Raw genomic sequence first — 27,213 nt, forward strand, 5'->3', positions numbered from 1 at the left:
ATATACCAGCGTTCCTAGGGTGCAGAGACCTGATTGGACAGTGGCAGTTGTGGCATGCAGTGACATCCTCTTTCTGCGATGCTCCATGCTGCGCTTCATCTTCCCAACATGAGGGAAGTTCTGGCTGTGAAACAGGAAGTGTGGAGAGGAAGGAGAACATTTTGAAATGTGGCAGCAAAAGGACACCATCCAGGTAAACTGACTCTCTCTGCGCCGGAGCCTCCTTGGACACGAGTGGGTACGGTTTTTCTTCTCATGAACCTGTGCACCCTCATCCCTAGTTTTATTAACAAATGGAATCAGTTTCTTGATATACAAAGAAGTCATAAGTTTAATGTGTAGATTCTGTTCTATAGACAGAATGCAGGTTCACTGAAGTGACAGAGATGTTGTTGTTTCAGGACAATAATAAGGGTAGAAAGAGGGGACATTTCATGCCACTAAAAGGCAAATACACACCCACATAAAAAGATCATTTCAGATAATTAACTTGTTTTTTTTCCCAAGCTGCTGAATAATGAAGAAGGCAAGATGTTCTGTGTTGGACTAAATGAAACATTATACTTTTAAATGTGCATGACAAACACAACTATTTCTACATGATAAATTCCATCTAAAATGGCAACTCCCCCGAGAGGGACGATTTGCATACTTTGCCGGGAGAAGGAGCTATTAAACCAGAAAGAATGGCACTGTAATTCTTTTATTACTCTTTCTAATATGCTTCGAAGAATGTTGCTGAAAATTTCATACATAGTACAGTCGCAACCGTAGCTGTCTGTGATGAACTTCCATTGTGTTTTTCACTGCATTTGAATCCTACAACCAGATGGCACCCTCCCTCTGCCATGCTATACTTTATAATAATAATGGAGATAGGAGACACAAAAAAAAAAAAGATGGACAAAAGTGTTCTGAGGTCTATGTGGATTTTATTTACAGTAGTCTGTGAGCTTTACAAGGGAGTAAAGTCCTTTTATTAGGTCCTATAAAAACTGAACTCTACATATACAAGAAGCAGTCAGCAGCAGTAGTAACGATGTGACACAGTGTCTATTCTGTCATTGTCAAACAGTATATCCCTGCTATATGAAGAAGCTGTTTTTTTTTCCCCTAATTTTTATTGAACAAAGTTAAGAGTTAATTTTGTGGATTGGAATATGCCAAGATTAAAAAGTGGGATATTTTTTTTCCCTTTAATGCTGCTGACATGTGGTTTGGTTGTTGTAGGAATCCCATGTGATCACCAGCTTCCTTTCAGATCCTATACCCCAATCTCCACCACGATCTTCATCTATAGCCAAGCCTCCACTTGAAAAGAAAACTAAAAACCCATTTAAGAAGCCTCAGATGAATTAAAGGGGTTCTGTGGTAGTAAAAAGTAAAACAAGCTGACACTTACCTGGGGCTTCTATCAGCCCCCTGCAGCGGTGATGTCCCACGCCGTCCTCCTCTGATCACCTGTTCCCCGCCGCCGGCACCGGGAATAATTCATCTGGCATAACCGAATAATGCGTGCTCCCGTTCGCGTCATCGGGAGCTTACTGCGCAGGCGCAGTACGAAGTTTTCTTGTACTGCGCCTGCGCAGTAAGCTCTGATTATGCGTGCGGAAGAGCTCGGATGCGCAGCCGCAGTGTAATCACTTGTGTGATTACACAGGGACCGGCGGCGGGGAACGGCGCATCGGGAGAGGACGGAGCGGGACATTACCGCTGCAGGGGGCTGATAGAAGCCCCAGGTAAGCGTAAGCTTGTTTTACTTTTTTAGTAACACAGAACTCCTTTAAAATGCCGAAACCCGACATGGGATGGGCCACATTGTATTTACGCTATGCCATTAAACGAATTGTAATTCAGTAAGTGTTCACTCTTTGCACAGACATCTAATGATAAAGGCAGTCTGCATTAGGTTAACCTTCTCTCCTTGTACCCAGAAAGTGCAGCTTGCCCTGAACTGGAAGACACGTGCAGAGAAGCACATTGGATCTTACACTCTACATGCAGACTCCCTAGATTGCCGGACAGAGTGGAGGCACAACACCACACAAAGTGGTACCCAGGAGCTCAGGATTACTTTGCTCTACTCAATGGATAATTTTAACCTATAAGTGGTTGGCACAACTAAGGTACTGTTTTTGCTAATATGCCATGCTGGGAATGCATTTGCTATTTGAGAGTACTATTGAGTAGATGGCGGGTTAGACTTCACTTTTGGAACCAGTCCGGTTTCTACAGCATTAGACATTGTTTGAACTCATTTGTCTTTGATTATAACTGGACTCTGTGTGTCACTCATAGTACTATAGTGCACTTAACATTTAATATTATTATTATTATTATTGATTTATAAAACTCCAAAATATTATGTGGTGTTGGACAAAGTAAGAAAAACAAACATGGCGTGCATAATGATACAGACAATAATATATATCAAATATGGACATTGGTACAAAATACAGAATTGGTAACTACAATGACAAATGTAACATGATGAATAAAATGTACAACAAAGTGCAAGCTACAAAATGAACAAATTCCAATACACAAAAGGGTCATAGAGCCATGCCCTTGTGAGCTTACAATCTAAAGGAATAGGGGGAAACAAAAAGTGTGGAAGTATGCAGTATACATACAGGCAGTGAGTGTTTAGGTTATCTAGTAAGGAGTACAACTTGGCATGAGGTCAAAGGGGAAATGGCCTAAGTTAGAGCATGTGATTGTTGGAAAAATAGAGTTTTGAGGGAGTGCTTAAAGATTTCAAAGTCTGGAGAGTGATGGATGTGCTGTGGAAGGGCACTCCAGAGGAGCGGTGAAGCACATGAGAAGTCTTGTATACGTCAATGAGAGGAAGTGATTCTAGAGGAGGATAGAAGAAGGTCATGTGCAAATCTGAGATTGGTGCTGGGTTGGTATCTGGAAACTAGTGAGGGGAGTGATATTGTGGAGAGCTTTGTAGGTGAGGGTTAAAAGTTCAAAATGGATCATCTCACTAATTGGCAGCCAATGAAGAGCTTGACAGAGAGGAGCAGCAGAGAAAGAGCGAAAAGAGAGATAAATGAGACGAGCAGCCGCGTTCAGTACAGATTGGAGCGGTGCAAGTCGGTAAGTTGGTAGTCCACAAAGCAATATATTACAATAGTCCAGACGATATATTATAAGAGCATGTACTAACATTTTAGCTCTGTCCTAAGTGAGAAAAGGTTAGATGCAAGACATGTTTTGGTTAGGGCACAGTTGTCAAACACAAGGCCCGCGGGAGAAATGCGGCCCTACATGCCATTTTATGTGGCTTTTGAGAGCTTCCAAGGTCCATCATTATAAGCTTTATAAAGTGTCTGTATATTCATAACAATCATATGAAGGGATTGCTACACGGGTTCATTGAGTTTGGGATGGTGATAATTTTTGTATCCTATAAAGACTTACCTTGTGAAACAACATCATTATTGTATAGAACCAACTTGAAGTTTGAATGTAAGCTATGATTGTCCTATTCACAAGTCTGGAGGAGGCAAAAGGTGCCTAGCCTGGGACAATAATATGGCCAGAAATGACTCTAGGTTAATAAGAATGTAAGGGGTGGAGCTCCCATCCCTGCTGGAATGAACTCTGAGCATGGTACATGTCAGAGAAGCTCAGTCTGACTACAATACAGGCACAACTCTTTGAAATGACCCGAGGAAGCAAGCAAATACCCTTGAAATGCGTTGTCATACCCGTTTGTTAGTAAAATCCTTTTTCCAAATTGCTGGTGTCATATCATCTGGAGAGGTAAGAAATTGCCTCATCTTACTTATTATGGACTTACACAGCATATAGCTCTAGGTTCAATATAGACATACCTCCATCAAAGTGTTTAGTACATGTATATGTATGCTTCCCCAGTTGCTGTTTTTATACTTATCTCAACAATGATACTGATCTGCCACTAGTATCGTAAGGGTTAATAAAGGCTAAATAATAAAATATTCAAGAGAAAGCAGGAATGTGTGAGAAGGAAGACCCTTTCTGTCTACCTGTAATAAAGACCTGCCGCACAGATGTAATGAGCTCCCTCTGCATAGAGTTAATTAGTGCGGCAGCTGCAGAATCACTGAGTGGCTGCCTTTTTCATCAAAGAAATCTGTGCCTGCTCACCACGTTCTGTGCCGGTATTTAACATTCTGCTTAAACAGCATTCCCCACCGCAGACGTCTCTGCCCGAGCTATTCAGACAATTTGTTAACAACTTTCCTACTAAAGTTCAGAGGAGGCCTTTGCTGGGTAACCAGACCAAGCAATCTGAATGATTTCATACTAGGTTTGCGCTGCAGTCAGACATGAAAATGATGCACCTAATTTCACTCAAGCAACACAGATTGTTTGCCGACTTCTAATTTCCATCCTGGCATTCATTTCATACAGCTGGTTACCCTTCTAGCTGAATCCATACAGTTGGTGGTGCCTAAATAGCGTAAACTCTCATTCGCATGAAAAAAATCTCTTTCATCAAAAAAATGAACATACTTACCAACTGGAAGCTTGCTATCTCCCATGCCACATAATAACATTTCTGAATAATCCGGTGTCCCTAAGAGAGGCATCTCTGTCTGCTATGTGTCCCTGATGGCCAAACAATGCACAGCTTTAGATAAATATGCTGCATATTGGTCGACATAAATAGGGGCCTTGATAACAACGGACATATTCATACTGGCGCACAATACTCTGAAGAAGCTAACTAGATGTGTTAAACACTTGGGGACATATGCAATTCACTTTTTCACCGGAGTTTTCTCCTAGGTAATATTTTCACAACTTGTAACTAAAATGCCTCTTGAACCCCCAGAAAGCTAGAAAATACTCAAAATTATTTTGATAGCACTTTATAACCTACTTTTTGGATTACAAAATGTTGTAAAGTTATTTTAAAAAGAACTTAAAAATGTATCTCCTTGTAGAAAATTTAGGAGAAAAAGTGAATTGCATATATCTGCCTTTATGTGTATTGCTATAAGCCTTTCAGTGTTTACCAGGATGGTCCATGATGATGGCAAAAATTAGATGATAATAGCATAACATTTGCATCAACTCAGAACTATTATCATCTTACTGTCAATCAGTCTTTACTAGGCTATAGATATCATGTTCTGGAGATACTGGCTACTCATAAATATGTTCCCATTGGGAGAATTGCAGGTCATAAAGTTGGTAAGAGCAGTGCAGGCTACCACTGGAGCTTGGAATGAAATTATATATGAAATAAAAGTTTGTTACATTTTTGAATCTGTGTGGCAGAGGAGGCAGGAAATGGAGGAAACCGGCACTGCTGGAAGCTGTATTTATTATCCAATAAATAAGTGGTACATGCGTATGCAATAAAACAGGCTGTTAGCGCTGTGGTACAAAAAAAGCAAAGTTCAAGTAGCTAGTGGAATACCTGTTGTGGTGCGGTGGGTGCTGGGTGCTTAAGCCTGACGGCCATTTCGCGCACGTCTGCGCATCTACGGAGGCTGCATTGTGGGGGGGCGGGCTGCCGGTATATATAACTTGCGCGCATAGCGGTGACATGCCGCTCGCCCGTTCCGCCCCTTCACTTCCTACTCGCGTCAGAAGGCGACTGGAACGCATTGCGTGCCAGTAGCGTCTGACGTCATGGCGGCGAGGACGCACTGAATCAATTGGTCAGTGTAGCGTATATTACGCCTCGATCGCACGCCTTAAGCACAAGTTGGGCCTGTCTGGCACCATCTTGTGGCGAAAAAAGAGAAAGCATCTCCAATGCGGTTTCAGGGTAAGTGCAGTGCAGAAGAAAAGGTGAAGGATATGAATTCAGTAACTAGAAAAGTGGGAAAAATCAGGTGGAAAAGAATCAGTGCCCTTACACCATCATTGCAGGATGCTGTCCCAGCCGCAGAAATACTGCTAACAAAAGCAACAGTGCTATTAGTGAAATAGCAGTGTACTGCTAAAACGTAATACAGTTAAAGAGAGAAAGTGATTTAAAATCAATGCAGAAGAGGTTGCCATTTGCACCGATCCTAAAGTGGTAAAAAATACCCATAGGAGTCAAATGCCAAGACAACCTATTCTATGGAAGGGTATTAGCGAAGAAGACATGGAAGGTAAAGTCATGGGCGGCTAGTAAAACTCAGGCATAGTTAATACCAGGTGTAAAAATACACATCTGGTGGCATAATAGTTATCTATTTACTGTTTCAGAGTAGAACAAAGGTTACTAAATTCAAGGGTACAAAAAGCATGATAGATCAGTGTAGTCATTTAGACCTAATGGGCCCATTGCATTAGTTCTCAAAATTAATAAAACTTCTTCACGTTTCAGTTTCTTTTCCCGGTCTCCCCCTCTGGAGAGGGGCATGACCTGTAGTAAACCTGCAAAAGTCAATGCATTAGGGTCCCCTTTATGATTGTTTCACATATGCTCCACTACTCTTGGTGATCCCTTCCCGGAGCTTATAGAATTGTAATGCTCTCGGAATCTTTCTCCTAGGGATCGGGTGGTCTCTCCAATGTAGAACCTGCCTTAATTCAGGAAGCCTTCAGGAGGGCCTCATCCCAAAGCAGGCAGACCCTCCTCCAAAGAAAAATAACTAAAAAGGAATATGAGAAAAAGAGAAAAATCCCCTTTTCTTTTGAATACACCGCCATGGCGGATGTTATTAAGGAATCGATAATTAATCATTGGGACATTCTGACCAAGGATGCAATTCTCAAACCCCTGGTGGAGGAAGGACCATTATTCTCCTTTAAGAAATGTCCTACTATTGGATCCTTCGTGAGCCGGAGTGAGTTCAATTCCCCTGATGGGAGTGCCTGGCTACGCAGGGGTCAACCGCAGGGCAACCACAGATGTGGCCGATGTAAGTCATGTAAGCAGATGGTCGTGGGTACAAATGTACAAATAGGACCAGTTCAACGGCGCATTCGCGCGTTTATCACATGCAAGACCAGGTTCGTGGTATATGCCCTGTGGTGCCCCTGCGGCAGGTTTTACATTGGAGAGACCACCCGATCCCTAGGAGAAAGATTCCGAGAGCATTACAATTCTATAAGCTCCGGGAAGGGATCACCAAGAGTAGTGGAGCATATGAGAAACAATCATAAAGGGGACCCTAATGCATTGACTTTTGCAGGTTTACTACAGGTCATGCCCCTCTCCAGAGGGGGAGACCGGGAAAAGAAACTGAGACGTGAAGAAGTTTTATTAATTTTGAGAACTAATGCAATGGGCCCATTAGGTCTAAATGACTACACTGATCTATCATGCTTTTTGTACCCTTGAATTTAGTAACCTTTGTTCTACTCTGAAACAGTAAATAGATAACTATTATGCCACCAGATGTGTATTTTTACACCTGGTATTAACTATGCCTGAGTTTTACTAGCCGCCCATGACTTTACCTTCCATGTCTTCTTCGCTAATACCCTTCCATAGAATAGGTTGTCTTGGCATTTGACTCCTATGGGTATTTTTTACCACTTTAGGATCGGTGCAAATGGCAACCTCTTCTGCATTGATTTTAAATCACTTTCTTTCTTTAACTGTATTACGTTTTAGCAGTACACTGCTATTTCACTAATAGCACTGTTGCTTTTGTTAGCAGTATTTCTGCGGCTGGGACAGCATCCTGCAATGATGGTGTAAGGGCACTGATTCTTTTCCCTCTGATTTTTCCCACTTTTCTAGTTACTGAATTCATATCCTTCACCTTTTCTTCTGCACTGCACTTACCCTGAAACCGCATTGGAGATGCTTTCTCTTTTTTTTGCCACAAGATGGTGCCAGACAGGCCCAACTTGTGCTTAAGGCGTGCGATCGAGGCGTAATATACGCTACACTGACCAATTGATTCAGTGCGTCCTCGCCGCCATGACGTCAGACGCTACTGGCACGCAATGCGTTCCAGTCGCCTTCTGACGCGAGTAGGAAGTGAAGGGGCGGAACGGGCGAGCGGCATGTCACCGCTATGCGCGCAAGTTATATATACCGGCAGCCCGCCCCCCCACAATGCAGCCTCCGTAGATGCGCAGACGTGCGCGAAACGGCCGTCAGGCTTAAGCACCCAGCACCCACCGCACCACAACAGGTATTCCACTAGCTACTTGAACTTTGCTTTTTTTGTACCACAGCGCTAACAGCCTGTTTTATTGCATACGCATGTACCACTTATTTATTGGATAATAAATACAGCTTCCAGCAGTGCCGGTTTCCTCCATTTCCTGCCTCCTCTGCCACTATGAACATGCCTTATAACCTGAGCACGCTAGGCTGATAGTGGGAATACCGTTACACCACCGCAAGACACCCGCTCCTGCAGTAGTGCCAACCTGCTTCTTCCCTCCTAGACTGTTATTACATTTTTGAATCTATCATAGTGTAGTGCTGTTTCTATGAGCTTTTTTGCTTCTCCTTGGTCTACCACTGGAGCTTGGCTAATTGATCAGTGGGCAAAAATTGTGGCTGATGGTTAGACATATGGGCCCCTATTCAATTACCTAGTCTCCTGAGTTTTCTCACAGGAGTCAATAGGGAGAGCCAGGCAGCCCATAGGAAGAGTCACCCAGGCCTGATTTCCACCCCATTTGATCTGATACTCTGGAGGGCGGGAATTCAGAATGGCAGAGCAAAAGAAGAAGACATTTAAAAAGACTTTCCTGTATCTCTTTAGATGTGCATATCTATATACTGGTATACAGAAGCACTCCCTCTAGTGGCTGCAGCACATCTAAAGGGATACTAGGCATGCACTGGACAGAAAAAAACCAGATTCATGCACACCACTTGTGGGATGACTCACAGCTTTCTGCAGGACCTGCTCCACAACTGGTGAGACTTACAGAGCAGGGCTTAGTGAATTGAAGCATTTTTTTTGGTATATTATCAAACTTCTACCGCATGTGGGAAACTGTCTTGCAGGTGTTTGTATCTATTCAATCAGATGTGGGAACACATGCGGTGCCTGGGAAAAAAAAGAACATTTTTTGAGGCCTATTAAACTCATAAAAGCCAGGGCCTCAACTTAACCGTCTCAGTCGTTTTCACTTTATGCATCCGAGCAATGTTCACCTCCCATTCATTAGCCTATAACTTCATCACTACTTATCACAATGAACTGATCTATATCTTGTTTTTTCCGCCACCAATTAGGCTTTTTTTGGGGGGTACATTTTGCTAAGAGCCACTTTACTGTAAATGCATTTTAACAGGACGAATAAGAAAAAAACGGGAAAAAAATCATTATTTCTCAGTTTTCGGCCATTATAGCTTTAAAATAATACATGCCTCCATAACTAAAACCCACGTATTGTATTTGCCCATCTGTGCCGGTTATTTCACCGTTTAAATTATGTCCCTATCACAATGTATGGCGACAATATTTTATTTGGAAATAGAAGAACATTTTTTCCATTTTTGCATCCATCACTATTTACAAGCTTATAACAAAACAAACAAAAAAAAATATTTCATCTTTACATAGATATTTAAAAAGTTTAGACCCTTAGGTAAATATTTATGTGTTTTTCATTTTTTTTATTGTAATGTTTTTCTTTTTTTTTTTTTTTTTTTATTAAACATTTTATGTGTGTATTTTTGGGAGGGTGGGATGAAAATGGTGTTTGATTTAGGGAAATATATGTCCGTTTTAATTTTTTTTTACTTTCAGTTGTAGTTTTACTTTTTGGCCACAAGATGGCAACCTTGATTTTGTTTACATTGTGTCACTCTAAGCGTACAATGTACGCTTAGAGGGACATAGGATTCAGAAAATGCGAAGCTTCCGAGAGAAGCTGTCGCTTTTTCTGCAGGGGAGAGGAATCAGTGATCGGGCACCATAGCCCGATTCACTGATTTCTGGGCTACCGAATGCACGGCCGCGATCGGCCGCTGGAGCGCGCATGTCCCCCTTGACGTTTAAATACGTCAAGGAGGACAAAGTGGTTAAAGATGCAGCCTGGTGGAAGTGTGGATCCAGACCTGATTGACTATTTGGCCCAGTGGGTTAGGGTATGAGCTCAAGCCTTGTGAGTGCTGTGGGGAGGGAGGGCTGAATGAGCCTCCAGAAATGCTGACTGAGCGGGAAAACGGGACAAATCTGGTCTACCTTACTAGACATTATGGAGTTGGGGTGCTTGATATGAGCTAAAACACACTAAATGCTGTGCAGTACCATTGTACCTGCTACAACATTGGTGGAACAGCTGAACTGGAAGAGCAGCATCCTACCAAAAGAGTACCATCAATGGCTGCTACTTGTCTCCCTCCTGTGCCCCAGTGCTCAGAGCCCAATGTGTCAGTCAGCCTGCAGCAACTTGTGTCCCTGAAGTGCCATGGCCTCCTTTCTTACTATGCGGTGGCACATACAGGATCTTCTCAAAAAATTAGCATATTGTGATAAAGTTCATTATTTTCTGTATTGTACTGATAAACATTAGACTTTCATATATTTTAGATTCATTACACTACAACTGAAGTAGTTCAAGCCTTTTATTGTTTTAATATTGATGATTTTGGCATACAGCTCATGAAAACCAAAATTTCCTATCTCAAAAAATTAGCATATTTCATCCGACCAATAAAAGAAAAGTGTTTTTAAAACAAAAAAAGTCCACCTTCAAATAATTATGTTCAGTTATGCACTCAATACTTGGTCGGGAATCGTTTTGCAGAAATGACTGCTTCAATGCAGCGTGGCATGGAGGCAATCAGCCTGTGGCACTGCTCAGGTGTTATGGAGGCCCAGGATGCTTCGATAGCGGCCTTAAGCTCAACCAGAGTGTTGGGTCTTGCGTCTCTCAACTTTCTCTTCACAATATCCCACAGATTCTCTATGAGGTTTAGGTCAGGAGAGTTGGCAGGCCAATTGAACACAGTAATACCATGGTCAGTAAACCATTTACCAGTGGTTTTGGCACTGTGAGCAGGTGCCAAGTCCTGCTGAAAAATGAAATCTTCATCTCCACAAAGCTTTTCAGCAGATGGAAGCATGAAGTGCTACAAAATCTCCTGATAGCTAGCTGCATTGACCCTGTCCTTGATAAAACACAGTGGACCAACACCAGCAGCTGACATGGCATCCCAGACCATCACTGACTGTGGGTACTTGACACTGGACTTCAAGCATTTTGGAATTTCCCTCTCCCCAGTCTTCCTCCAGACTCTGGCACCTTGATTTCCGAATGACATGTAAAAGTTGCTTTCATCCGAAAAAAGTACTTTGGACCACTGAGCAACAGTCCAGTGCTGCTTCTCTGTAGCCCAGGTCAGGCGCTTCTGCCGCTGTTTCTGGTTCAAAAGTGGGTTCATGCTTCCATCTGCTGAAAAGCTTTGTGGAGATGAAGATTTCATTGTTCAGCACAACCTGGTACCTGCTCACAGTGCCAAAACCACTGGTAAATGGTTTACTGACCATGGTATTACTGTGCTCAATTGGCCTGCCAACTCTCCTGACCTGAACCCCATAGAGAATCTGTGGGATATTGTGAAGAGAAAGTTGAGAGACGCAAGACCCAACACTCTGGATGAGCTTAAGGCCGCTATCGAAGCATCCTGGGCCTCCATAACACCTGAGCAGTGCCACAGCTGATTGCCTCCATGCCACGCCGCATTGAAGCAGTCATTTCTGCAAAAGGATTCCCGACCAAGTATTGAGTGCATAACTGAACATAATTATTTGAAGGTTGACTTTTTTGTTTTAAAAACACTTTTCTTTTATTGGTCGGATGAAGTATGCTAATTTTTTGAGATAGGAAATTTGGGTTTTCATGAGCTGTATGCCAAAATCCTCAATATTAAAACAATAAAAGGCTTAAACTACTTCAGTTGTGTGTATTTGAATCTAAAATATATGAAAGTCTAATGTTTATCAGTACATTACAGAAAATAATGAACTTTATCACAATATGCTAATTTTTTGAGAAGATCCTGCATATACACAAACCGGACATGGGAAGGAGGATTCGAAGGTGAGGGCTTCCACTGCACTTAACCTTGCTTTCAATTGCCATTGGGGCTGCCGGAGGGCAGTAGCGCCAGTCCAAATATGTATTATTCAGACCATAAGATGCAATGACTTTTTCACCCCACTTTTGGGGGAGAAAAAAGTGCATTTTATGGTCTGAAAAATATGGTAAATATCCAATGCTGTTTGAATAAGTACTTCTTTATTATTTTGTCCCATGCTGGGAAGAAACTACTGTAATGTACATGATCCTATATGATCTTATTTTGTATATATTTGATGTTACCTTCTTAAATTCTCTGTTGAATAAAACTTTTTGAAATAGAAGAGAAAAAAAAGGGTTTTTTTGCCTGCTAGGGGTTTTAGAAGGTACTTTATTGATAAGGTGTGAAAAATATCTCTTGTGAGAAAACTGCAGCAGATATGGCCAACAGATAAATCCAATTGTTTATTTCCAGCTGCGCTCGCCAACAATAGTATACCGATCCTATAAATGACACAAACAAATGACTGTGTATTGTAGATAGTCAAATATACAAGGATAAAGGCCAGGTGTTAGGTAGTCCAGGTTCCCATATGCCAACACCCCGCGGACACTAATACAAGAGACCACCCACCAACAGTAAAGGGGCTCACCAGAAAGTTGCCGCCTCACAAACCAGGTGGATCTAGCGTTTGTTCAAATTACACTACATTAGTGCCTCCAGCCAATCATAAGTCATCACTTCTTCATCAAATTCAAAACATCCGTTTATTCAGGGCATGTGTAAAAGATTAAAACAAAATACTATCGCATAATGCAGTACAGCCTCAGCTCCTCGCACTACACTTAGGCCTCGATTCATAAACAGCAGTGCGATAACAAAAATCTTGTCGGGAAAATACCGCACTCGGTATTTTCCCGGTCTGTGTGCTAATTCATAAAGATTTCCCCAGCTGCCCTTGGAGGTCGGTAAATTACCGCAGCCCATTGAGCGGTAGAGTAGAGCAGTGTCCCGATTCCCTCTTTGCTCTGCAGAAATGAATCACAGAGACGGCTCTCTCTGGCTCTCCCACTGATGACTCAGACAGATGAGTCACACAGTCTTTCCCTGCCTGCAGAAATTACTCACACAGCCGGCTCTTACCACTGATGACTCAGACAGATGAGTCACACAGTCTTTCCCTGCCTGCTGAAATGATTCACACAGAGGGCTTTCTGGCTCTCTCCACAGATGAATCAAACAGACTTTCGGATCTCTGCACTTTGCATTAATCAGAGCTGTCAGAGCTGTCGGTAACTTGTTAAGACCTCACCAGAGGTGTCGGTAACTACCGCCAGGCTTACCGCATGTTGAAGGCTTTATGAATTGACATTTGCTGACAATTTACTGACATGTGTTGTCGGTAACTGCAGCCAAGTCGGTAATTTCGCTCCCTGGTAGGTAATGTCAGCTTTTCATGCGGTAACAGCCTTTATGAATTGACATTTTGCTAAGTGGTCGGTAAAGTCTGCTGTTTTCAGCATTACCGCATGAGGTAATGCTTTATGAATCGAGGCCTTAGTCACTTAGTTTGTGAAGGGAAAAAGGGAGGTGAGAAAATTATATTCAGAAAGGTAGGTTGAGTGAGGGGCAACCAACCACATGAAGCAGGTGGAAATCACAAACCCGTCTCTATTCGGTGATCTCCAGGGATGGCTGGATGCAAGGTGGTTGCACTTTTGAAAAAAAAAGAAACTTGGAACTATTACTGGAGCTCAAGAGGCCACCCTGCAGTGTTAGGGAATCTTACCTTGAACTCCATACTGAATAGGTACTGACCCTAGCCAGGTTTCCAACCATGGTCTGCCATGTCAAAAGCAGCGCCCTTAGCCAGTACACTATCCAGTCACTACTATAGTAAAACTTTATTCAAACTGAGTTAAAACAATTAAAAATGAAAAAAGGTAGAGGTGGCTTACCTTTCGATCAATTTGCAAAAGAAATATGAATTTATTAGCACTGCTAATAAATTCCTATTTCCTTTGCAAATTGATTGTGTCATTTTGAGAGGTACGGTAACTACTGCTTTTGTTCATTTTGAATTGTTTTTAACTCAGTTTTACTATATCTCTTTTCCCTTGTTGTGCTTTTTCCTACAGTAGTCACTCACCACTTATAACATGCAGAGTGAACTAAAGCTGTCATTTTATTTTCCTGGTGTCATAATATTTTCCAGCAACTTTATGCAAGAGTTTTTGGTACATTTTTTGTATCTTATATTTATATTCCTGTTATAATGTGTAAAAGCAGAATGCACAGGAACTGTTTGTGCTGGACTAGACACAGCAAGATGCATATTTACAATTCTGTATGTATAACTATTTTATTAGACTAAGAAAAAAAGACAAAAAAGCTGCAACTGTCTATTAAATAAGAAACATTTAAAATAAAACTTTAATGATATTGCAGTGGACTGTCGCCCTGTCCAGCCTCACACAAAGCTTAAATCTTTCATCTTCCATTTCAACTTGTTCGTCTGCTGATTCGGATGTATGGCTGCTTGCAGACACATGAGATGGAATTTCTGCATGCTGTTTGAACTCCTGTTAAGGCACTCTAGCTTCAAAGATGTTGAATTATTAATTGGCACTGCTTTATTTTTTTATCATAATACAAGAGGCCGGAGAGAGTCCCTGCTGTGTGAAAGTGGCCCTGGTTAGCCAGCTTTTCTCTAGTCTACATGACAGAAAAATATATGGGGCTGAGCGTATTTACCTGTAAGTGCAAGCTCTGCTGCGCATCTCTTGTCTTGCAGTATGGAAACAGCACAGCTATATTAGTAGCTCACAGAGCCTTTGACCTTGCTGCATTTAAATAGGTCACAACATATTGAAAATGCAAAATCAAATTTTACTTAAGATGTAAATGCAGAATTCCCTCTAGACTAAATAAATATTTTTCTAGGATTATACTAACTTTATTGCAGCAATTAACTTGACTGTACTGATAAGACTAGGGATTGCGATGAGTTGGCCAGAGGAAGCAGTAACTGGGAGCGTGTGAACAGGGAGTACCCAGGATTGTGGAGCACAACATGTCTGACGTCTTCTCTTAGATGAACTTGCTTCCTACTCAAATAAATGGAACACTCACTGCAACAAGATCTAAGACCTTTGCAAAGGTATCCTGTAAGTTTACTTCTTTCCTGAGCCAACCACATAAATGGGTAATGAAAAACAAAAATATACATATACCTCTGCTACTGCACATTTAATTAATAATCTATTTTGTTTATTTTCACGTCAGGTTTGCTTTTAAGGGATTTTTAAGTAGGAGAAAAAAAAGTTGAGTTGTACTTACCAGGGGCTGTTTTTTAGCCCTCTGTAGTATCTGAGGTGTACTCGGTTGTGTCGCTGTCATCCCATTTGCGCTCCAAAGCCACATGGGTCTCCTTCTAAAACTTGCAATTGTACATGCGCAGAATGCTCCCAGCCAGAACAGTAATTTGGGGACTTTACCGGGGCTGACAGCGGCACAACGGAGGGGACCGAAAGGACACCATGGGACCTCAGATACTCGGGGAGATGATGGACGATGAAACTCAACTTTTTTCCCCTCACTTAGCATTTCCTTTAAGTTAGCCACACATGGCACAAGTTGTTCAATTTGAATAATTATTCCATAAAACGATCCAATGTAATAAAAACATTAAAAAAAATCTGAATACCTTTCCTTTGACTGCCACTCTTCCTTTGACTTTGTTCAGCATGTACAGTTAACTTATAAGTACTGTCTATGAAATTCTTGTATAGCTGTTCTGTATATTCTTCCCACCTTTTATTGACATCTTCTGCTTCTATCTGATCCCTTCCATTTTTGTCTCTAACCATTCCCATTTTTGCAGTAAAGGTTATCTTGATATTTCCAATCTTCTTAAAAAGATATCTGCTTTACCATTACATTGTCTGTCAGTGCTATTTCCTTGCACTGTTGGTTCAGATAAACTTTCCCATTTGATACCCTGCCAGAAATGTAATGCCTTAACATGTTAAATTGATCTAATTTTGATAGATTTTGACCTAAAGTCTATTGGAAGCATTCCCAACATGGGTTAGTGACAACTCAATATGAGTGATTAGGGATCACTTAAAGCAAAGTAATGCACTTAGCTGGGGTGGGTAGAGCACCCAGGGACCACCTAACAGCCTGCCCGGTGTCCACAGATGTCACTCCAGCTATCAGTGCTAATACTGCTCACTGGAAGGAATAAAATCAGCTCCTACGCAAATACCGCTGGTCGCGTCCGACCAGACTTTCGCGCTGATGTCACACCGCGACTCCGCCCAACTAGCATTGCAACACAGCAACTCTGCGGTTTGATCAATTTTCAATAGATTTCACTGAAATCTACTGAATGTCAATGTGAGGAATCTATCACAATCAAATTACATTCTAGTTAAAGAGTGATCAATCAGTTTGCAACATCAGGGGAAAATTGATGTTTGTATGGCCTTGCTTTACTGTGGTTCAAAAAGACACAAGTCAGGGCTGCAAACTTTTCCCAGTTTATAGTCAACCTTTTTCAGGAATACAGGTGATTAAGTGAGCAAGAAAGGCATATTCGTTCTGTTATTAAATGCAAGCAACGGGGCATTGTAAAGTTTTAGCAATGCCTGCGAGTATAAAGTCAATGAAGGGAATTTGGACCCTTTTTTGGAATAATAAGACTTACCCTGATAAAAAAAAACCCTAAGGCATGATTTTTTAAGATTTCTGTGGATGCTCTAAATATAAGCCCTGCTCTGAAGATAAGCACAAGTTACAGTTCAGGAAAAAAGCTAATAAAATAGTGATCAGGCACTACAGTGTACATATAAAACATTAAAATCAATTGGCAATATGGTATAATAATGCAGGACAGATAGAACTTTCACTAATGTTTACAAAAACAATTGTGCTCCCCTCTCTCCCCACCACTCCCTGATCCCCCCCCCCCCCCCCGGAAATTTATTAAAGAACCCTAGGTTTACAAAAAATCAATTATGGAATTCAGAGTTTGGAGAGTTATGATGATGTGCGTGAATGTGCTGCCATGATATTTGAATACATTTTTTCTTTTGTCCAGGAATAAAAAGTAGAATCTTGTTCATGGAAAAAATATGTTACGTTAGTCTGTCCTGTGCTTTCACAAAGGGGATTCATTGGCTAATATGGTCAGATGCCATAAGGTGTATTTGATGGATCAATAAAAGTACAGTTCTTGTATTCCATGGAAAAAAATAAACATTCCTTGAAAACAAGCCCTGGCACACCTCTTGGAGAAAATGAATATAGGACCCTGTCTTATATTCGGGGAAACGTGGTAGCAGCAGTTAATTAAAATACAGATCATCCAAATCTACATTTCCTACAACAGCTTCTTATCGGCAGTGGAGTTTGGGTACCGATGTCAGAGCATGTCAGAATAGCCATAATGCTATACATGTATGTTGCTACCCACTACTCCATATCTGGCTTCAATAACCTCCAGGATATCCTTATTTCTAAAACCAGATTTCATTCTGTCAAAGGCATTTCTTACTGAGATGTGCTCGTATTTACAGTCCTTAATCTTTTTCCAATCCATTCCCTGCAAATCACAGTGTTAAAAATAGATGTGGCCATGATTTCAAACCTGTAGCAGGCATATTTCTGCTCTAATGGAATTTACGTAGACATCAGAACTACTTATGGCACCCATCTATACTGCGCAATAAAAACCATTCCCAAGTCACGTCAGCTGTCAAACCAACAAAATGCAAAAAGAATCCTACAAAATAAATATGTGGGTTTTTTTTCTTAGTGCTCATCAGTGTTGCTCTGAAACATACATCTGTGGAAAGATTTCAGAGCAGTCAGTGAATAGAAAGAGAATCCATAATAAGAAGGAGGTCCTCTTTTTTCCCCTCTCTCTCCCTCTTTTTTTAAGTTTGGAGCAAATGTCAGTGTTGCTTTAAGGCAACTAGGCAAGAAATCAGAGGAATGATTCCCTTTAATCTCGCGCACAAACACACAGCAGAAAAGTAAATAAGTTTAGAAAGTGAAGAACATCACAGCCTTGGCTCACAAATAAGGCTTTCATATTGGCGTTAGCTATTCTGTGAACATTCTTTCCTTGTTTATTAAAGATACATAGTTAGCTGGACTGCAAAAGAAAAACTCATGGTGGTCATAGTTCAATCTGTTTCAATTTCTAGCAGCCTCACACACAGCATGAGCTGTAAGACTAAGGGCCATGTCACATGCTACAGGGAAACTAATCTACCGCTAGCAGTGCAATCCAGTGCAGGCAATAACAGCTAGGACACAGCTAGGAAGCAGTAACTAGCCACTCCTATGTGCCTTAGCAGTTAGCAGCTGCACTGGATAATATAAGTAACAGCCTCTTTACAACTTACCAACTAGTTGCAGCAATTATAGAACATGTTTTACATGGAGAAAAAAAGGGAATGCAGGAATAACGGGAGCCCAATCTGGTGTAGTATCTTAGGTAAACAATGTGTCAGTAAGCAAAGAAATGGGTACTTACACTTCTTGGTTACCAAACATGCAACCAGTACAATCACTTTCTGGGAAGTACCATCCCCGCTCAGTCTTTAGGATGATAGAGTGGTCGCTTCTCCAAAAAAAGACATTCTCAACTTTTGAAAACTTAAAATCTAACATTTTGAACCTCTCTACCCCCCCTCCCCCACCCAGGGTGAACATAGAAGTGAATAGTACCTGGAGGTGCACATAAAGTATAACATAATTAAAAATGCTTAAAAGTAAAGTAGGTGTTGGCTTACGGCCCTTTTACACTTAATGCATTTTAATGCGTGTTGCGTTTTTTTTTCTCCATAGCAGAGCATTGTGAAAAAGCTTTAGTTTTTCAGCGTAAAGCGTGAAAGAGGCAAACATGGAAAAGGGAAACTTGGACACTGTATTGTGCATTGTGACTATTGGTCTCTGAAGAAGCGGAGTACCGCGAAACGGCTGTTTGTAATTTTTGCTGATTGTAATCTGTCTATGCTGGTGATGGTAGGCAATAAATACTCGTGAGCATTGTGGATGGTTCATCGCTTGTCTCTCTACTGAATTACTGGACTACTTGTACATGAGTGCACACCACAGGAGTTGCCCATGCCCATTACCATCATTTTACCCCACAGTGCGTTTGGTGCTGACCCTGCAATCTATCTCTTGATTTGTGAAGCTGTTTTCTGTTCAAGCACAAATGCAACAGGACAACCCAAGGAGTGATGAAACAGAAGCGACATCTGCGACTGAGACAAACGCCAACTCGGGGAGCCAGTTAGTAGCGGGGCGAACTGACTGGGAGACATTCCTAGTCAATCCAGCACAAGGCAGTGAATCAAGCAAAGCACTAGGAGCTAAGGTTGCTAAACAAAGATTATACCGTCTCTCTGAAAGAGAAGTTAAACTGTTTTGGACGGTAGCAAGCCTTAGAAGGTACAAGGTGAAAGGAATTGCTGCCAGAGGATTTAGAATATACAGTATAGTGAAGCTGCAGAATACAGAGATGATCCTGAATTCATGAAAATATGGGATAATCAGCAGTTGCTAAAACGCTCTGAAATTGCAGGCCATTGTCTTAGAGAGAACAGAAGTGGAATACAATAAAGCCACTGGAGATATCGACACGTGCAAAAAAGATCTGGTTAAGCTGACTTCTGAGGACCAGTTGAAAGAGATTGTCTCTAAAGTGGAAAATCGCCTAGTAAAGATCCAGAACGAAATCAAGGAAAGAAAATTAAGGAAATTCCAACGGGATCAAGACGATTTCCTCAAAGGTAAAATATTTGACTGGGGCCAGCTGGCTAGGAGCCAGAAACCTATGAAATCACACCCGAGATGGCATCAAAGAGGTTATTGGACAACAGATTCTAGTTCAGACTCAAGCCCGGAGGAGTCAACAGGAGGTGATAAACCAAGACCCAAGAAAAGACCCACTGGAGAAACAGATCCAAAATGTGCAGAAGTCCCTTTAGAAGGCACATCCAGCATGGAGGCTGACAATATAAATCTGCGCAAAAGGAAACGTGTGACATGGAAAAGGGGGACCTATGGAAAGAGGTATCCCCGGAACAAATAATTGAACTTCAGCGCCAGGAGAACCTGAAGATCATCAACGTTTCAGGTATTGATATACAAGATGAATGTATTCGGGGTCTGGAAAAGGGCCTGAACTATTCCATTACTAGCCAATTTGACAGCTTTAATTTTGAAGTTGAATGGTATCGAGCTGTAAGAAAGCTGAATATTCGTGCACGGCAAAATAGTAAGGAACAAGAGGAAAATAGTAATAGGGGGTCTAAAGTGGGATGTCTTGGCTTTTTACCACAGCCAGGATGGTCCAATCAGGACATGGAGACTTTGCAGGTGCTAGAAAGCCTGTGGGAGGAGAGTAATCAAGGGCCACTAGATGTACTGGATATAGCCAATCCACAAGCAAAAATGTTTAACCCAAGGAAATCTACAAAGGATTTCCTAAGTACACCAGGTTTCAAAATAGAAAAACTGGACTGTTTGGTAAAAAATGATATGCAAGCTCTTATCTACCCAAAGGATAGACCTAACATTGACCCCAAAGAGCTTGATGCCCTTAAAAACTAAAAGATGATGAGAGAGTCATTTTGAAGAAAGCAGATAAAGGGGGAAACCTCATGATTATGCGAAGGGAATACTATGTGGAGGAGGCAATACGGCAATTAGAGGGGAATAATGAGGAATATGAAAGACTCCGCAATAACCCTACTGAACAGTACAAAGGCCGCTTGCAATCACTTCTGAGAAGAGGGGATGAACAGGGACATATCTCTAAGAAAGTAGGAGAAGGTCTCTTCCCTCCATTTCCTAAAAAGCTAGTATGGTATTTTCTCCCTAAAATTCCCAAGGACATTTACCGCCCCCCGGGAGGCCGATTGTATCGGCCAGAGGGTCTCTCACAGAACCCCTGTCCAAATTTTTGGACTCAGTCCTTAAGCCATTGTTGGAGGGAGTTCCAGCACTCCTGGTAGATACTTTGGACACCCTAAAAAAAACTGTAGTCCATCGAGTGGAAGGAAGGTTACTTCCTAGCTTCAATTGACGTTGTAAGCTTATACAAAAAATCCCCCAAATATTGGGGGTGGAGATGCTGAGAACTTATATGGTAGACCACGGGAAGGAAATGAAATGGTCAATGTTTATCTGTGATTGTTTATACTATGTCTTGAGTCATAATGCATTTCTGTTTCAGGATGTATGGTACCGGCAGACAAGGGGTGTTGCGATGAGAACAGCTGTGGCCCCAGCATTTGCCAATCTCTACTTGGCAAAGTGGGAGGAGACAGTTATCTGCAGCAGGTCCAACCCCTATCGCACATCCTTTGTCTGCTGGTATAGGTTTGTGGACGACATTTTGGTGGTCTGGAGGGGAGAGCGCCCCCAATTTGAAAAATTTGTCAAATACATCAATGTAAATGTGTTTGAGATGCAATTCACAGCAGTATGGGGGGGGGGAGGGGGGCGATGAAATTGAGCCCTTGGATTTATCAATCTTTGTAAAAGACAGCCAGCTGCTGAGTAAGGGCCATAGAAAAAAGACGGCAACAAACTTATCGCTGCAATATAATAGTTATCACCCCCAACACACCCTTAATGCCATCCCATTCGGTCAATTTTTAAGATTAAAAGGTAACAATAGCTTGGAGATGGATTTTGTCTCTCAAAGCTATGAACTGGGCATCGAGCTCATGATCAAAAACTACCCCAAAGACCTTGTTATAAAAGCTTTTTTGAAGGCAAAAAACAAAGATCACAAGGAATTAATTTGGGGGAGGGAGCAAGAGTAGCAGAGGAAAAATGAGAAATTGGGGAAGGTATCAAGAACCTAGTGTGAACAGAGTCACCATGGTGTTCGATTATACACCAATGGCTAACCAAGTCCGTAATATCATTTATAAGCACTGAAAATCCCTAAAAGTGGACCCCACTCTTAGACATATATCAGTGTCAAAACCCCTTATTACATTCAGACGAGCCAAAACTATTGGAGACGTTGTCACATCCAGTGAACTACGAGAGGTCAAAAAGGAAAATTTGGTTGCAAAAGTATTGCCCCAAAGAGAACTACAGATGTGGAGACTGCAATCATTGTGAACAATTCCTTCCTGGCAAATCTGTGCAGCTGTTGGGAGAAACAATTATAAGAGATTTTTTACATTGCAGATCCATGTTTGTAGTATATGCAGTTATTTGCCCGTGTAAAATGTACTACATAGGGGAAACTACTAGGCAGCTGGTGACCAGATTTCAGGAGCATGTGAATTCTGTCCGCACAGGAAAGGGTGCGGGCAAATTCATTGCACACATGAGACAGGAGCATAATGGCAAAACAACTGGGCTTAGATTTACAGTGCTAAAATGAGTATCAATCCCCCATAGAGGAGGAAATCGAGAGCAGATCCTACGTCAGGAAGAAGTACGGTTGATATTCAGGACGGGGGCCTGCTATGCAGGAGCCAGAGGATTAAATGAAAGTAATGAACTATATGAACTATACTGCTTTTTAGATGCATATTGAATCAGGAAAGCTCTGACTGCAGGGCACTACTTTTAATTGTAGAGTTTGATTATATGTTTTAATGCATAACTATGTATATTTTAATCACTGAGTTTCTATTCTTCTCTTCTATTTACAGTTGCAGCATCCCCACTGTGCACAGTTGTCTCCATGACAACTTGTACGCGAACAATCGTCAGGCGCACACGTCACTTCTTCCTGGCAAGCGAGCGGTCTGATTGGGTGATTACGCTAACCGCCGCTTGGCCACTCTGCACACATGACCCCGAAAGGGGGCGGAGCACATCGTGGAAGCAAGCGCAACATAGCGTTCAATGAAGGACGGCTGTTAACCAGTGGGGAGTGGTAAGAAACACTTGTAAAGGTATTTAAAGACTATAACTGTATTGTGCATTGTGACTATTGGTCTCTGAAGAAGCGGAGTACCGTGAAACGGCTGTCAGGCCATCACACTTTTGCTGATTGTAATCTGTCTATGCTAGTGATGGTGGGCAATAAATACTCGTGAGCATTGTGGATGGTGCCTCGCTTTTCTCTCTACTGCATTACTGGACACTGTACTGCGTCCTTTCAGTTAAAGTCCAACGACTGTTCAATACATAAACAATGCATTTCGCGGACTGGAGCTTCTTCTTCACGTCAATATTTGCGTTGCCAACTGCTGATATTTGCTTGGAGCCCCATTTTTTAAAGGAGGTACTCCGAGCAAAAATCCGTTGTTGGCAAGGCATAAAGGCATGTAAATTTAAGAGGCACCACCATGGCATATAGTAGAGTTTTACATTAATTATCCTGGTTTCAGCATCAGAAACACTTTCTATATGTGTTTATTGTTGTACATTCCAATTATGTCACATCCTAGGCTATTTAGTTATGCAGCCTTCTGCCCCAGAGCATTCTGGGATACCAGGTCTTGTTCCTGCTCACACAGTTAACCACAAGCAAACAATCTGCAGTGCTGCACCGGCCAGCAGTAAAGATGTCACACCCTGTGATAAATTTCACCATGTAAATCAAAGTGAGGAAATATTTTACAATGGCCAAACACTGACTAAATAATTTCATAAATTAATATTATAAAATATAAGAATTTTTTGTCATTAAGTTGCATTCAGTAAAGTTCCTCTTTAAAGATTTCTATTAGTAAATAAAATAGATTTTTGTACTATGTCGGAAACTTTGTGCTATTAGTTCACAGAACAATCCCTCTAAAAACTGAAAGTAATAAAAAAAAACAAAGAACAAAATAGTATATTGTACGATAACTGCGCTAAATAAAAGCACACATCTGTATTTATGGCATGGCTCTCCCCAATCCTCTGATCTTGAAGAGCTTGCCGTCTCTATCCATTGCCTGAATTTCAAAATAGCACTTCATATATTATATAATAATGAGATTTATAATGCATTACATATTCTTGTTAAAGCTATCTAACACGTTCAAATCATCAGAGAGCAGCCGTTCCCATAAGTGAATCTCTAGATGTCACACAGATTACACCGTGACAAAGAACAGATAGGCATACATAATCAAGACTCCATATCCACAAGGTACAATAGCCATAAATGTCTCCTTGTAGAGAGAGAGAGAGAGAGAGAAAGAGAGAGAAATACCCCTCCCTGCAATTACATTGTGGTGTGAAAATACTTCTTGGAATGAAAAGCTGGTGGTCATGAGATCTGATCTGGGCTCCGGGGTCTTCAGAAAACTAGGCAAAATAATTGCTGTACCCCTCAAAGCAGTTATTTTGGGGACTGGCACTTTGGCTTCATACAGTATAGTTTGCTGGTGGTAGCAGGTAGCTGATTGTTATGTTGGGCAGTAGTGATGAGCAAAAATGCCGATATTCTTTTTGCATAATAAAAAATGCAACTTTCGAGGGAAAACGCTTTTGAAAAAAATGTTTGTAATGTGTCACAGTTTTTTGCTCAAATAGTGTAATTTACTGTTAAGTACACAGCGTGCTCTTGTATCACACACGTGTGGATTGTGGATGGCTGCCTGATAAAACAAAGCGGAAGTAGAGCGCAGAGAGTTTGTCTGCAGCCAGCGTGTGGCATTATTTTTCTGGCAACTTTGTTATATTCCTTTTCAGTGACCGTCTACTTTGTATTTTCATGAATATGCTATTTTCAATGCACACATCACTTTGGCGAATATTCAAAAGCAACACTGATAGTCTGATTGCAATGGTGTTCATACTGTACTGACAGGCAGATTTTCGTGTGTAGATTTTATGACCGGCAGATTGAAGTGATGGGTCATTTTGTGATGGGCTAACTGTAATGATATGGCCTGGGCTCCAGAGTGTCCAGTAAATTAGGGAAAGTCACTGTAGTGCACCCCAAAGACGTGTATTTGGATGTCTGTGTTTTGGCTTCACTTGGGCATCATCATCAGAGTCCAATGTAAGCTTGCAGCTTGTTGGTGACGGGAGGTTGATTTGGCATTGCATGGTCAAGTGCATGCTATCAGCTATATAATGAATGCACTGAAGTGATAGGAACATTATACTTATGGGCATATTGTAGATGTTAGTGACTAGTAAGTTGTTCATGGTGATACAGTGGGATGCGAAAGTTTTGGCAACGTTATTAATCATCATGATTATCCTGTATAAATCGTTGGTTGTTACGATAAAAAATGTCAGTTAAATATATCATAGGAGACACACACAGTGATATTTGAGAAGTGAAATTAAGTTTATTTGATTTACAGAAAGTGCGCAATAAGTGTTTAAATAAAATTAGGCAGGTGCATAAATTTGAGCACTGTTGTCATTTTGTTGCTTCCAAAACCTTTAGAACTAATTATTGGAACTCAAATTGGCTTGGTAAGCTCAGTGACCCATGACCTACATACAGGGAGTGCAGAATTATTAGGCAAGTGGTATTTTTGAGGAATAATTGTATTATTAAACAACAACCATGTTCTCAATGAACCCAAAAAACTAATTAATATCAAAGCTGAATATTTTTGAAAGTAGTTTTTAGTTTGTTTTTAGTTTTAGCTATTTTAGGGGGATATCTGTGTGTGCAGGTGACTATTACTGTGCATAATTATTAGGCAACTTAACAAAAACAAATATATACCCATTTTTATTATAAATTTTTATCAGTGAAACCAATATAACATCTCAACATTCACAAATATACATTTCTGACATTCAAAAACAAAACAAAAACAAATCAGTGACCAATATAGCCACCTTTCTTTGCAAGGACACTCAAAAGCCTGCCATCCATGGATTCTGTCAGTGTTTTGATCTGTTCACCATCAACATTGCGTGCAGCAGCAACCACAGCCTCCCAGACACTGTTCAGAGAGGTGTACTGTTTTCCCTCCTTGTAAATCTCACATTTTATGATGGACCACAGGTTCTCAATGGGGTTCAGATCAGGTGTACAAGGAGGCCATGTCATTAGTTTTTCTTCTTTTATACCCTTTCTTGCCAGCCACGCTGTGGAGTACTTGGACGCGTGTGATGGAGCATTGTCCTGCATGAAAATCATGTTTTTCTTGAAGGATGCAGACTTCTTCCTGTACCACTGCTTGAAGAAGGTGTCTTCCAGAAACTGGCAGTAGGACTAGGAGTTGAGCTTGACTCCATCCTCAACCCGAAAAGGCCCCACAAGCTCATCTTTGATGATACCAGCCCAAACCAGTACTCCACCTCCACCTTGCTGGCGTCTGAGACAGACTGGAGCTCTCTGCCCTTTACCAATCCAGCCACGGGCCCATCCATCTGGCCCATCAAGACTCACTCTCATTTCATCAGTCCATAAAACCTTAGAAAAATCAGTCTTGAGATATTTCTTGGCCCAGTCTTGACGTTTCAGCTTGTGTGTCTTGTTCAGTGGTGGTCGTCTTTCAGCCTTTCTTACCTTGGCCATGTCTCTGAATATTGCACACCTTGTGCTTTTGGACACTCCAGTGATGATGCAGCTCTGAAATATGGCCAAATGGGTGGCAAGTGGCATCTTGGCAGCTGCACGCTTGACTTTTCTCAGTTCATGGGCAGTTATTTTGCGCCTTGGTTTTTTCCACACGCTTCTTGCGACCCTGTTGACTATTTTGAATGAAACGCTTGATTGTTCGATGATCACGCTTTAGAAGCTTTGCAATTTTAAGAGTGCTGCATCCCTTTGCAAGATATCTCACTATTTTTGACTTTTCTGAGCCTGTCAAGTCCTTCTTTTGACCCATTTTGCCAAAGGAAAGGAAGTTGCCTAATAATTATGCACACCTGATATAGGGTGTTGATGTAATTAGACCACACCCCTTCTCATTACAGAGATGCACATCACCTAATATGCTTAATTGGTAGTAGGCTTTCAAGCCTATAAAGCTTGGAGTAAGACAACATGCATAAAGAGGATGATGTGGTCAAAATACTCATTTGCCTAATAATTCTGCACTCCCTGTACACGGGTGAATCCAATTATGAGAAAGAGTATTTAAGGGGGGCAATTGTAAGTTTCCATTTTCTTTTAATTTTCTCTGAAGAGTAGCAACATGGGGGTCTCGAACAACTCTCAAATGACCTGAAGACAAAGATTGTTCACCATCATGGTTTACAGGAAGAATACAGAAAGTTTTCTCAGAGATTCAGCTGTCTGTTTTCACAGTTAGGAACATAATGAGGAAATAGAAGTCCACAGGCTCAGTTCAAGTTAAGGCCCG

At 41.3% G+C, this 27,213-nt stretch overlaps 1 long non-coding RNA gene across 1 annotated transcript in view; it reads right to left on the bottom strand.

The window, feature by feature from the left end:
- LOC137541802 (uncharacterized) overlaps window positions 1-27,213 on the bottom strand; it is a 1,009,411-nt gene that overhangs the window by 851,017 nt on the left and 131,181 nt on the right. The gene's annotated exons all lie outside the window — the stretch shown is intronic.

This window comes from Hyperolius riggenbachi, chromosome 12, assembly GCF_040937935.1.
Source record: "Hyperolius riggenbachi isolate aHypRig1 chromosome 12, aHypRig1.pri, whole genome shotgun sequence".
Classification (NCBI taxonomy): Eukaryota; Metazoa; Chordata; class Amphibia; order Anura; family Hyperoliidae; genus Hyperolius; species Hyperolius riggenbachi.